Source organism: Barbus barbus (genome assembly GCF_936440315.1).
Source record: "Barbus barbus genome assembly, chromosome: 3".
NCBI classification, from domain to species: domain Eukaryota; kingdom Metazoa; phylum Chordata; class Actinopteri; order Cypriniformes; family Cyprinidae; genus Barbus; species Barbus barbus.
Genome location: NC_136731.1, coordinates 20,689,280 through 20,702,697, shown reverse-complemented (window position 1 = coordinate 20,702,697; position 13,418 = coordinate 20,689,280). Strand labels below are relative to the sequence as shown.

Sequence of the window (13,418 nt, the reverse complement as noted above, 5' to 3'; positions counted from 1 at the left end):
TCTAAAGAGAGTTTGTTTACATGTAGTTGCACAGTTACTTATAGTTAGCAGAAGTAGCCTATTGAAAATAAAATGGAACCATAAATCTGCTAAACTGCAACTTCATGGTTACTAATGTGTACATACAAAAATATTTAAATATATGACACAAGTTTCAATTGCAATGACATTAAAATATATCTTAGTTTACCATAAAAGCTTGTCAGTACATTCAGCAGTACACTTTAACCTAAACAGCAATTGATCAAAAGTGCATGACAGTAGGCATTTACAGCGTGTTACCAAAAAAAAAAACGAGAGGGAGAGAAAGAGATACCAAATAAATGTAGTTCTTCATCAAAGAATTAATAAAAAAGCACTGCCACTAGCTACAAAAATTATTATGATTTTACTAAATGTTTTTTTATTTATTTTTTATTTTGTTTATTTCTTTGCCCATAGGTTCTCATTTGGAAGAAGGCCAAGTGATTTAGTTCATCTGATGAATGTAATGGGCTGGATGAAGACCTGATTCCTACTTCATGATGCCATTCGCTGTATAGCAAGAGACTGAAAAAACATGAAGGAAGTTCATTGAAAGTGCATTTGTAGATCAGTTGCTACCTCTGTAATTGAGCCCATGCTATATTGTGTATACACTGTATTGTACACTACTTTATATTTAAGCACCAAATACAGCTGATTCTGTTAACTACACAAGTGTCCTCTGTTAAATGTACCTAGAGGATCTATTCAAAAGTTAAACCCCTTGTGCAACCATGCAAAATAAAAAAAGGTTTTGCTTGACGTGGTATGCACCAGAATGACTGACTCTCAGAGGACAGGCAGGAAAAACTTGATTTGCACGCCCTGTGGAACACGCCGTCACAGAGGTACGGTATTTATATTTAAGAGTCCACCCAGGCGTACGTCAGATCAGCCCTGTCAACATCACGAGAAAGACAGCTTGAAAGAACTTACTGAAATGTACTTTTACGGTGACTTTTAAAAGGTGAAAAGAGGACAGGAGATACAAAAGAGGTAAACAAGATCATCTGAGAAGCTGAGTATGTTGTTTCTATGCTCTTTTCTCCTTTTGTGGCAGTGCAGTGATTGAGGATTTTAATTTCTTCTCAATTTCAAGAAAAAAAAAAGAAGTGGGACTGAAGAAGAGAGGAAGATTAAAGAAAAAAGAAGACTCTAAACGTCCGAAGGCGCTTGACAAAGGTACATTGAATTGAAATGGCAGTTCTCTGGTAATTTGAGAAATCTGAAACATATCCATACATTGCCTGCAGCCTTGTCCTTGGCAGTGGTGGCTGCTGGTCTTTCAAAGAGGGGAAGCTCATTTTCGGCCTACATCATAAAAATTGTCCATTTATTTATACGTAAATTCTGCCATCGTGTGCAGTTTTCTAGCTGGCTAGTTCACCGCCTGGCCTACTGTATGAATGACTGAATGAACAAACGATCTAAAAAAACATTAAACTCGACGGAGGAAATGTGGGAATTAGGTTAAACTGAAACAAGGAATGTGGTGTATAATTGTGTGAAATGTATAATGAAAATTGGCCAGCAATTTCGCCAAGCAAATATCAAGAAATCGGTTGCAGCAGTTTGTCTTTTGACTACACTTGCAAAGTCCACTATGGGACTGAGCTCGAATCAGTGTTGCCAATTTCTTTCGATGGAAAGTAGCTGATGACGTCACGCACTAATTAGCATATTCATGACGTCATCGCGTCATATTGCCTTTTACATTTGTTTGTCTCTCTGTGCTCATACTGTATTTTAATGCAGCCAAATTCTCAATAAAACTGTTCTCCTTTATATATTTTACTTTTTATGTTGTCAGTCAACAGGATAAATATGAAATAGTGACTGAAACGCAGCCCTTTAAGAATACATAACCAGCTCTCCCTCCCAAGAAGTTAGTCTGCACAAAAATCCTAATTTATAATCGAGCCGTCGTCTGATTAAATCAAATAATACACACAAGATAAGACAAGACAATTCCTGTGCTGTGATTTCGGCTATATTTGCATGTAAAATTAGAGAAGCAACATAATATCTATTTGAACTGAACGCTCCTCTCAGCCGCTCACTGAACAGAGAAAGAGGTGCGTGCGCGCTGACCTCGCGCCGTTGCGGCAGTACCAGCGATCACAGAGACTCGCTAAGGTTTGTCAAAGAAGTCGCTAGATTTGTCGCTAGTCACTTTTGGGGAAAAAGGTCGCTAGGGTGGTCTGAAAAGTCACTAAGGTGGTCTGAAAAGTCGCTAAATTGGCAACACTGGCTCGAATAGCTTCAGCATCAGCGATTTCTTATAGGACACAATCGCTGTCAATCAAAAGGAGATGCAGTCTTTCGACAAACCCTCCAATCATCACGCAGAAGCCCGGAGTCCGGCCCCGCCCACTCCTCCATTCACCCCCAGAGACGCTGAGCGTCCGGGGGCGGGACATAATCTCAGCATTTATCCAATGAGCGTCTAGTTTTGAAGCGCTGAAAAAAACTGTTCAAAGCAGCCCCATAGAAGTCAATGGACGCTGGGCTTCAACAGGCAAATACACTGATGCTACGGGAATATATGAGAAGGAAATCGAGTCAGCTGCTATATGTAGCTGATTCTGAACGAACTCGTCTTCGAGATGAACGTGTTCTAACGCATTTTTAATCAATAAAATGTTAACACAATAGTAAATGTTTGACCATTAATTTTTTGACATTATAGGGGAAGCTGAGCTTCCCTTGCAGTCTTAAAGAAATCCCCACTGGTCCTTGGGTACATTATTTGATTGGAATGGATCTTTTGTTGTGAAAAGTTTAGTGTAATAAAAGTTCTACTTCTTTAGGAGCTTTAAACTGTGAGTCTGTGAAAGAGGAATAGTGAAGTGAAGTAACATACTGCCAAGTATGGTGACCCATACTCGGAATTCGTGCTCTGCATTTAACCCATCCAACGTACACACACACACACACACACACACACACACACACACACACACACACACACACACACACACACAGCCAGCAGTGAACACACACCCGGAGCAGTGGGCAGCCATTTATGCTGCGGCACCTGGGGAGCAGTTGGGGGTTCGCTGGGCACCTCAGTCGTGGTATTGAGGGTGGAGAGAGCACTGGACATTCACTCCCCCCACCTACAATCCCTGCCGGCCCGAGACTCGAACCCGCAACCTTTGGATTACGAGGCCGACTCTCTAACCATTAGGCCATGACTTCCCTAGGAGGAGCTCAACGCTTGTTTTGAATGATCTTGCATTTCGCCCTTGAGCTCTGCTATAGAAGGGCTGAGCTTAATACTGACACATTCATCTCACAACTATGTTACTTGCTGCACCCGATTAGGTCATCACCGAATGGCAAATGTAAAAAACAACCGAGCACAGTCGCATTTTTAGCTAATTGTCACTTAAAGGTTCAAAACAACACTCTGACTTGTGCATTCTCTGTGTCAACAGATAAAATTTACGTGATCCATAGAGCATTGATTTATTTCGATATTAGTTTAATGACACTGAAAGGCTTTTCTCAGATACTGGAACATAATTACAACCGGTTGATTCTCCGCATCCATGAGTGACGGTGTAACTGTCTCATCCTCCCTCAGGCCTGATCTAGGAGACCAACCATGGAGGAGAATTACAAGAGACCACCACCATCCTATGAAGACGTTATTACCGAGCAGCACACGAGCAACACTAGTCAGAGCCGCTCCGCTGGTAACAAGCAGGGCAGCTGCTGCAGATGTTGCATTAGCACCAAGAACTGTCTGATGAGTCCGGAGTGCGGCCGAGCTCTTAACATCGCCAGCGTGGTTGCCATGTGTGGCATGTGTATTCGAATGTTTGTCTGTAAGTACCCAGAATTATATATCTTTACACTACCATTCAAAAGTTTGGAAATTTTTTTGAAAAAAAAAAAAAACTTTTATTCAGCAAGGACAGATTAAATTAATTAAAAGTGGCAGTAAAAACATTTCAAAATTCTGCAAATGATTTGTGTAACATTTTATTTAAAGGTGTCCTTGTTACATATGTTACATGTACTCACTACTATAATAACAATAAATGATGCATAATTACTTGCAAGTAACCCTAAGCGAAACCCTAATCCTAACCCTAACGATACAGTAACTACATGCAGTTAATTAATATTACTCAGTACTTAAATGTATAATTACACTGTAACAAGGACACCTTAAAATAAAGAAATGTTTCTTTAGCAGCAAATCAGCATATTAGTATGATTTCTGAAGGATCATGTGACACTGAAGACTGGAGTAATGATGCTGAAAATTCAGATTTATCATCACAGGAATAAATTATGTTTGAAAATATATTCAGAAAACCTTTATTTTAATTTGTGATAATATTACAGCATATTTTTGCTGTATTTTTGATCAAATAAATGTAGTCTCAGTCAGTGTACATTTTTTTTTTTTTATAAATAAATAAATACAGACCCCTTTTGCTTGGTAAATAGAATGCATTTGGCTGAAGAAGCAAGACAGGCAGTAGCTCCTAAAAATAAATCAAATAATAATAACTGTAAATAAGTAAAAAAAAAATTTAAAAAAAGTTAGATGAGTCAAATCAGACAAACAAAAAAAAAACTTTATTTTGGTGCTGTCCCAATTAAAGTGAACTTCAAATGACTGTTTATCCTTATACTTAAAAATAATAATAATAATTGTGAGAGACATCTGTCTGAATATATGGTATACTATTATACAAATAGTAGCTTAGACTTTGAATAAATAGTATAATTAAATAGTAAGTTTGTGTGTGTGTGTGTAAACATGATTAAAGTATAACTGCAACTGGAATTTATATCAGACTAAAGGTCTATTTCAAAAGCCCACCACGTACATCTTGTTAACATAGCAAACATAGCACTTCTGTGCTCTGCTGTTACAGCTCTTATATTATTATATTGCAGCGTCACTGTTATTTCAGATTATGCGACTTGCTGAAATTTGTCATCCACTTACTGTTTTTCTTTCTTTTTCAGAACACAGTCTCCTGTGGACCATCTACTCCAGATCTCTCATCCAGTGGTGGCCTTCTCAAATTAAAAAGGAAACAAAGACATTTGCTCTGTTCCAAAATCCCAGAACAAACTGACAAAAAATTCCATTTGAAATAGGACATGTCAATTGCAAAGTATAACATAAATACAAAGTATATTTATTCAGTACTGACAAATATAATTGAAAAACACTGCCAAGTCATACGATCTAGTCTCCTATGTGATTCATGGGCCTCGTTCGTGAAAAAGTAGCACAGTAAATTCATAAACCGTTTGTAAAATCATTGCTGTATTAAGTGTGGCATTTAATTAAATTGGCATGAATAACCACTTAAGGTGCCGACACATTTATCATTGTTAGATGAAACAGACGAGTAATTTCAATAGGGATCTAAGTTATAAGGAATTCATAATAGAGACCAAAAGATTTCCCCAGGCAGATTTCAGTCAAAGTTGGTAACATCAATTCATTGTGTAGACCAACAGAAAGCTGATTGGTTTGAAAGTGAATTCTGTATGAGTTGTGCTTCATAAATCACTATTGACAACAGACAATGGCAATGGACCTTTATTTGTCTGCAAAATTTCGCTAATGTGACTGCACCTTCACAGTATGTAATTGCATTTTGAAAGACAGTCGTGTTAAATAGTTGTACTAATATTTTCTCATCCAAGTCACCTTTGTTTATATAGAGCTTTATACAATAAACTTTCCACAATACTAAACAGGAAAGAAACAGAATCAGTGATGCAAGCTTCAAAAAACATGAGGCAATCCAAATGTTGCTGTAAAGCAGCTCTAACAAGACAATCTAGAACCTAAAATAGTTGCAGTCATTTGGAAATTATCATTAACACTTCTTCTAAAACTTCTTGTTGCTAAAATCTAATTTATAATACTGAATAATGTTTTAAATGATGTGCACCAGACAGACCAAGGCTAATAAATCACAATGCTAGCTTATTTTCCAAATTGTAATGGATTTATTTTTCTTTAAGACTGTAAAATATTAAACCTGTAGACTGAGTGTGTAAATAAGGATCTTCTCCACTCTGGATATAAAGCCATCTGTCTTATAGTGGTACATAAACAAAAAGCCTTACTTTAATACAGATGGAGTATTTTACCTTCAGGAATAAACATTCATCCAGCTAAAAATAGATGAACTCTACACTCAAATATGTAAAATAATAAAGATATCTGACATTAGCAAATAAGGATGAATATGGAGTCTTTATTTCTTGTCATTTTTAATAGCATTTGCAGCATAATCAGATGATAAGTGTATCAAAGAAAAAAAAGTGTTTTTAATATGTTTTAATCATTAAGAGAGAATAATGTATGATGGCCATTTGGGATTAAGATGACATGGTTGCTGCACTGAATTTTTTTGAATCTCCTAATTATACCCTGAATATTTGGTGTGTCAAGAATCAAAGGTCAAGCATTTCTCTGGGGCTTATAATTATTCAGGTTTTCTCTGGCTGCTCTCGCTTTCTGGCCCATTTTTCAATGCACGAGCAACAATACAAGATGTAATCAGTCTGAAGGATCCAAGCACAGTGTTTTAGTCCATGTTCCAAATCACAAACATAATATTGGAATCAGAATGCATCAGTATAATGAAGGTAATCCAATACCATAATCAAAACACACAGGCAGATATTCAGTGAGCAACGTAACAAATCACAGATACAAACCACTCCGAATGAAATACACATGAGAGCCTTGAACAAAAAGAGCAAGAACAAAAATAACAGATGGTTTTATGTATGCTGAACACAGCGAGGCACATCTGTAACAACACAATGGAGCGAAACAGTAGCTTATGCAGTACACACTGCCTACTGTAATATTTATAGGATGTGAAACATAAAGATTTTAAACACTCGTTACATGGCATGTTTTGATTAGAGCCAACAATGAGGCAGAGCAACATGTGTGTAACATCAATCTTCAAACTCAAAGATGACCATTTCTTAGCTTTATACGCTTGAGATCGTATAAGAGAAGCAAAAATGTTGATAAATAATTTTTTTATTGTTTTGGATTTGTTATTGTCCAAGTCAGATATTAAGTTATTTAATGAATTCTTTACCTTCACTCTCAGTGTGTGATTTTTGATTCTCTCTGTCCGGCAGAGGTGATTGGAAGGTGATTCTTCTGCTGTTCTACACATTGTCATGACCTGTCAATCACTGCATCTATTCCCAATCAGGCTGTAACAGCATGGCCAGGCTCCCCCGTCACTCAACTCCCAAGATCTGCCTCACCTGACTTCTAATCATGCACACCTGCACCTCGTCATCACCCTCATCACAGACACTTCATAAGCACTCACCCCAGCCACCACAGTTGTCCGATCTCGTTGCTACCTGCTGGACTCTACTCTGAAGCTCTCCAGTCGATGAGTATTACCTCTGATTACTTACCTTGTGTACTAACCTGCTGTTCTCCGTCCCGTCTTCCTCTCAGTCTTCAGACCCGTCTGTGTGTGATCATCTGTCTGGGATCCGACTCCTCTCCGGTCACGCTCCACCCGCCTGCAAGGCAGAAAGACCCGATTAGCACTATCACCCAACACCTGCAAGATTCACGACAAAGAAGCTACTCACCTTGTCTCACGATCACCAGCACCCAAGTCCTGTAAATAAAGACACATTATTGCACTTACCTTTTGAGTCCGTCTGCATCTGTGACACAGGCAGTATTGGGCAACATTTTGAGTTCTCTGGAAAGTGGAAAAAGTGCACACACAATATCTATGAATTTCAATTGCTAATATATTATTACTCAGTTCCACAGCCGGTGGTGGGTATTGATTTCAAGATGGAGTCTCGGCAGATCAGTGCATATGAATGAAGTGTGACTACTAGGCGTGTTATGTTCTTGATGCCCTGGATGACACATCAAACAACTGCCCTTGTGATACATGCCCTCAAAAACTATATATATGTATTTGGAAATAAACTTAAAATGTATGAATGGCACTGATTTGAATCAGGGCCATGGCTAGACCTGCCAACATTTCCCGGTTTATTTTACACAGAGATATACTGTGACCCAGCTAAAATATTCCATGTAAATTAAGCTCTGAACCTTTTGTTACATTTGTTCAAAATAGGCTGGTACATTTGACTTTTTTATTTATTTTAATCATTATTCACTATTATGCAATGCATAACAGATGCTATTTTGAAGTTAAAGTATAAATTAATTTTGCTTTAACTAAGATTGGTATAAAATAAAAGGAACATCAGAGACCTTTACAGTATAAAAATAAAAGTAGAAAGAAAAGATTAAAAAAGATTCAGAAAAAGGAAGAACGAAAGACTCACTGATCTTAGCTGAGAACATTAACAGGAAAGTTTTAAACAAGAAAAAAAAACATTAAAATAAAGTTAAAAAAAAAAAAACAATTATAATGACTCATTTTAATTATAGAACTGCTTTTCAGTTGCACTCATTAAATGCCTGTCTGTAAATAGCAATTATTTTAATGCAATATTTTTAAATTCCTTTTTGTCATAAATTGGAAGTGGTTAATGTGATCACTGTCTTGTTTCATATACTTAATGAATGGAATTAAAACAGTTATTCTGGTATGTGTGCTTTCTAAAATGTTGCTACACATCCTCAAGACGAACTGAATGCAGTAAAGGATAGTTCAACGGTCATCATTTGATTATTCACATCGTTCCAAAACTGTATGACTTTCTTTCATCTCCTAAACACAAAGATATTTGAAGAATGTTGGTAACTAAACAGTTTTGGTTACCAATAACTTCCATTAGACACAAAAATAGAACTGAGAAACGCTCCACAGAAGAAATAATGTAATATAGGGCGTCTAAATGAATTTGTTTTTTTGGGGGTTTTTTTTATGGGTGTTTATCCCTTTAAGACTGAATGCACTAGATTTGGAAAGGAAATAAATATTTAGGCTATAGAAAGCGGTTCAATTTATTGTCCTAAAACCTGGAAGAGAATTAGCATTTTTAAGCCATGAGTTCCTTCAGGAATTCTATCAGAGTCGTTATTTCTTGATTTATAACTAAAATACGGTCTGTGGTTACCATGACTTTGAGACTATAATGTTTTGTTCTACAACAGATTTTACCAGCAGTCACGCCTCAAACATACATTTTGAAGCAATTGCTGTCAGGGATCTGCAAGAAATGGGACCCAGATGCAAATGAGTGGACAATGGCAGTTATTGACAAGACGTTGAATAGAAACAGCAGGGAGAGTGAGAAGTGAATCAGTCCAAACAGAGGGGCAGGGCAGACAACACAATACAGGCAGGAGGGATGACCACTGAGCATGTCCAAGGTGGCAGCGGACTCAAGCACGGAGGCAGCAGGTCCAGAGGAAGGCAGGAAGACAGCTTGAAGTGAATCTCGGAAGTCGCACCAGTCTAGTCGCCAGGTAGTGACTCACAGAACCAAAGACCTGACTCGTGAGAGTGGAGACTCCACCTCACTCATCATCTCAGTCGACCCCCACCCCACCACCATGCCCTGCCGGTGGAGGATGCCGCCGGTGCATTGGTGGTTTCTCGCGCCGGGGCAGGATGCTCGGGTGAGCGCTGGCCCACTCTCGGCGGTCGCTTGGCGGGGCCTGGCCCTACTGGCCTTGCTGGGCCCCGGTTGGGGGGTGGGGGGCCCTTGGATCTCCGGGCCCAGGGCTCGGTCTGCCCTGGTGTGGTCGGCTGCCGGCGGAGCCTGCGGGCTTGCCGCCACGGCACCCTGGGGTGTCTACACTGTGGCTGTCGGATGTCCCACCTTCGGGCTCTCCTCTGCCCTTTTCTGGGTGGGGGCCGCAGTTGTCCCTGCGGTGGTTCCCCTGGGGGTCCCGTGCCCTGGGGGGCCTCCGGATGTTTGGGGCCTGGGTCTCTTCCATGCCTGCTTCATGCCTTGCGGGATGGGGCTGTTGTTCCCCACACACACACTATTAAACATTTACATGGAGGAACCTTATGAACACAAGCGCGCTCACACACACAGGTGTACACTCAAGCATTCACATTGGTGTAAAAACGGGTGCTCACAGACACACATTGTTCTGATCTGCTGTTGCTTCAAAACTTATTTTGTAATATTAGTTATGCGTGTTGCTCAATAACATTTAACATTTAGAATTTATTGTGATTCATACAGATGTTGGTTGTTGCTGCAGTTTCTCTGATGTTGTGTCTTCTGTTGTGTCTTCTGTTGTTTTCTCTTTTTGTCAGCAGGTATCGAAGCAAATTGTCTGTTTTTTTTTTTTGTTTTGTTTTTTCCTCTCTCTCTCTATCCCCCATTCTCTTTTTTTTCCTCTCTCTCTCTCCCCCTTCTCTGTTGACTTTATCCACAATTTTTTTTTTTTTTTTTTTTTTTTTTTTTTTTCTAATTCCTTTTTTTTTTTTTTTATTATTATTATTTTTATTATTATCATTATAATTATAATTATTATTTTTTTATTATTATTATTATTATTAATTTTTTTTTTTTTTTTTTTTTTTCTCTCTCTTGTTTTCTCTGTCCCCTGGTCTTGTCGGTCATAGTATGGTTAAATAAAAGGGTATATAAAATTTAATTAATTAATTAATAAAAAAAAAATAATATAAAAAAAAAAAAAAAAAAAAAAAAAAAAGGCTGTGAATGATGATAGCATAACTACACATACGTACTGTCATGTGTTATCTGTGTTACTGACAGGCCAAAAAAAAAAAAAAAAAAAAAAAAAAAAGAGAGTGGAGAGCTGCTTCCAGGTAGTAGGAGTCAGAGGCCAGTGAATCTGGGTAAAGGGCAAGGCAAAACACGATAAACAAGACAAGACTCAAGACAACACACCGACACAAGACAGACAAAAGAAATCTAAATCAAGAGAAAACAAAACTAAATAAGAATGCACAATCAAAAAAAAAAAAAAAAAACAAGAACTAAACAGAACTAGAGAAAACAAAAAGGAACCGAGGATATAAAATAACCAGTGTTGGGGAAGCTACTCTGAAACTGTAGTTTGACAAGCTACAAGCTACTCGTAAGTTAAAGTAGTTAAACTACAGTCAAGCTACCCTTTTGGAAAAGTAGTTAGCTACACTACAAGTTACTATCAAAAAGTAGCTAGCTACATTGAAACTACTTTTTATTTTTTTGAACAACGTATATCATAAATAACTGAATAAGTGTCTGAGGAATGTTTTAAGTAAAATATTTAGTGTTTAAAACAATGCAATACAATTCTGTTTAATTATGGTTTTATTACACACAACACTCAAATATCTCAGACTGTTACAAAAAGTGTAACCTTTACTTGTCGTTTCTTTGAGAGACATGAACTTGGACAAATAAGGCCATGGGTAATTAACGTTAGTTGTTTCTCCATCCTCCAAATCTGCCAGCACGTCTTGCTCCATCATGGATAATATGGGTGTGTCAACCCACTTCTGTACGTCAGTGAACCGTTAGCCGCAAGATGCGTGATTAAACAACAGGTGGCGGTAATGGCAAAAAATGAGTTTGTAATCTAACAAGAAGAATATCCTTGCATCGCGCTGATTCGCGCAGGCTCGACAAAACGCAATGTAGCTTTTGCTCGCGCTACACCGCTACTTGCTGCAAAAAGTAGTTAGCTACTGGAAAAGCTACACTGTTTAAAAAGCAACTGAGCTACTGCCAAGCTACTGAAAAATGTATTTAAGTTAGTAGCGTCGCTACTTGTAGTTAACTACTCCCCAACACTGAAAATAACAAGATAAAAGACGAAAAAAAAATTTACTTGAGCAAGATCAAAAGATAACTCTAGGACTAAAAAACAGGTAAACACCCAAACGAACCAGCCAAGACACAAGGGAAAGGAACACAATATAAAGCAGCAGAGCACACGAGGATCAGGTGAACACAATCAAGTAAACGAGGACTAGACAAGGACTAAACAAGGGGGCGTGACCATGGGAAACAGGGAGGTTGGACAATAGGAGCATGTGGCAAACACAAACAGAGACAGAGCCATGTGCTCAGACACAAAACAAACAAAGAAACATTGAACAGGGACAAGACAGACAAGACAGTCAGGGTAGGATCCTGACAATTGCATGCTTAAAAAAACTAAAGTTGTCAACAAGTTGCTAAATGAGGATTGTGAACAGAAAAGGTATTCACTAATGTTGTTTTAGCACATTCAGTAGTATGGTAACAGCCCACTTCAAGCACTAGCTAATTTTAGGGCTTCTATTATATGTGCAACATTCAACAAAAAAAGAGTTTATCTGATCCGATGTATCAAAAAAAAAAATAGAATAATGCCTTGTTAATGCATTTGGCACTGTGATTTGAATTCCTGCAGTGCACACATAAAGAAAACAGAAGGAACAAAAAGATCCAACAGCTTTTTCAAATAAGCTGAAAATAAGATTGCTATGGGGGAAAAACATTGAGGTAGGGCCAAGTGACACTCCTGCGTTATACAACAAAACATCAGACCAAGCAGCAATCATTTTAAAGACAGTCCTTTTTCAAGCAAAGCATTTTTGGGGAATAAAAACGTTTTTTTATTATAAAACAATATATATATAACCTACTGTATTGTTGAAAACTTATATCGTTGCCCTTTGGCCACTTACATGCTTCAGTTAAATTCAGTTGTCAGTTTTAGAGCTCAAACCCGTTCCCTATCGATACTCCACTCGTACTGCGTCTTGCTAAAGACGTTATGGGAAAAAGTATTTTTTCTCCTTTACTGAAGCCTTATTCGATCACGCAGTGAAACTGCACGACTATTGGTTCATGCAGTGTGTTAAAAACGAACCAATGTGTCGGCAGCGGAGCTGCACGAGCCTATGGTGACAGAGCCCGCCAGATCCCGCCAGAATGGGTGGGGTTACCTGGCTATATAATCGTCCGTCTCGCCATAGGATCCTCAGATTTCTTCTCCTTCAGCGACGACATCTCGCCTTCGCTGATCCCAAGAAGCCACCATCGCCGTTGACACGCCTCGCAGCTGAGCCAGAGACCTCCTGCCTGCTGAGACGACGCTTTCATCGCGCTCCAGCCCCGCAGAAGCCCCGGTCTGTTCGCTGCCGCCATCCGGTGAATTCGCGTGCTCTAAAAGAGTCAAATTACAGGCGTTGTTTCAAATGCCTGGCCGACATTGCGGCTCGTGCAGGGCTTCCCTGCACTCCGATGACGGCCACAGCGAGTGCGTTTCCTGCTTGGGGAAATCCCATGCATATGCCGCGCTCGCTGGAACTGAATGCTCTCACTGCGAGAGTTTCAGTCTCGCCTCTCTGCGCTCGCGGATCGCTTTCTTTTCAGAGAGCGATCCCGCCCCTCGCGCTCTCCTGTTTTCTTCCTCCCAGGGACCTGTGAGGAAAAAAAGGCGGGGCAGAGGATTTCAGCGC

General features: G+C 39.0%; 1 long non-coding RNA gene across 1 annotated transcript; it reads left to right on the top strand.

Annotated features, from left to right (window-relative positions):
- Positions 1-912: 912 nt before the first annotated feature.
- LOC306850892 lies at positions 913-6,324 on the top strand. The gene is made up of 4 exons (XR_013782450.1): positions 913-1,020; positions 1,124-1,206; positions 3,614-3,857; positions 5,017-6,324. It is a non-coding gene; the product is annotated as an uncharacterized lncRNA (long non-coding RNA).
- Positions 6,325-13,418: the final 7,094 nt, after the last annotated feature.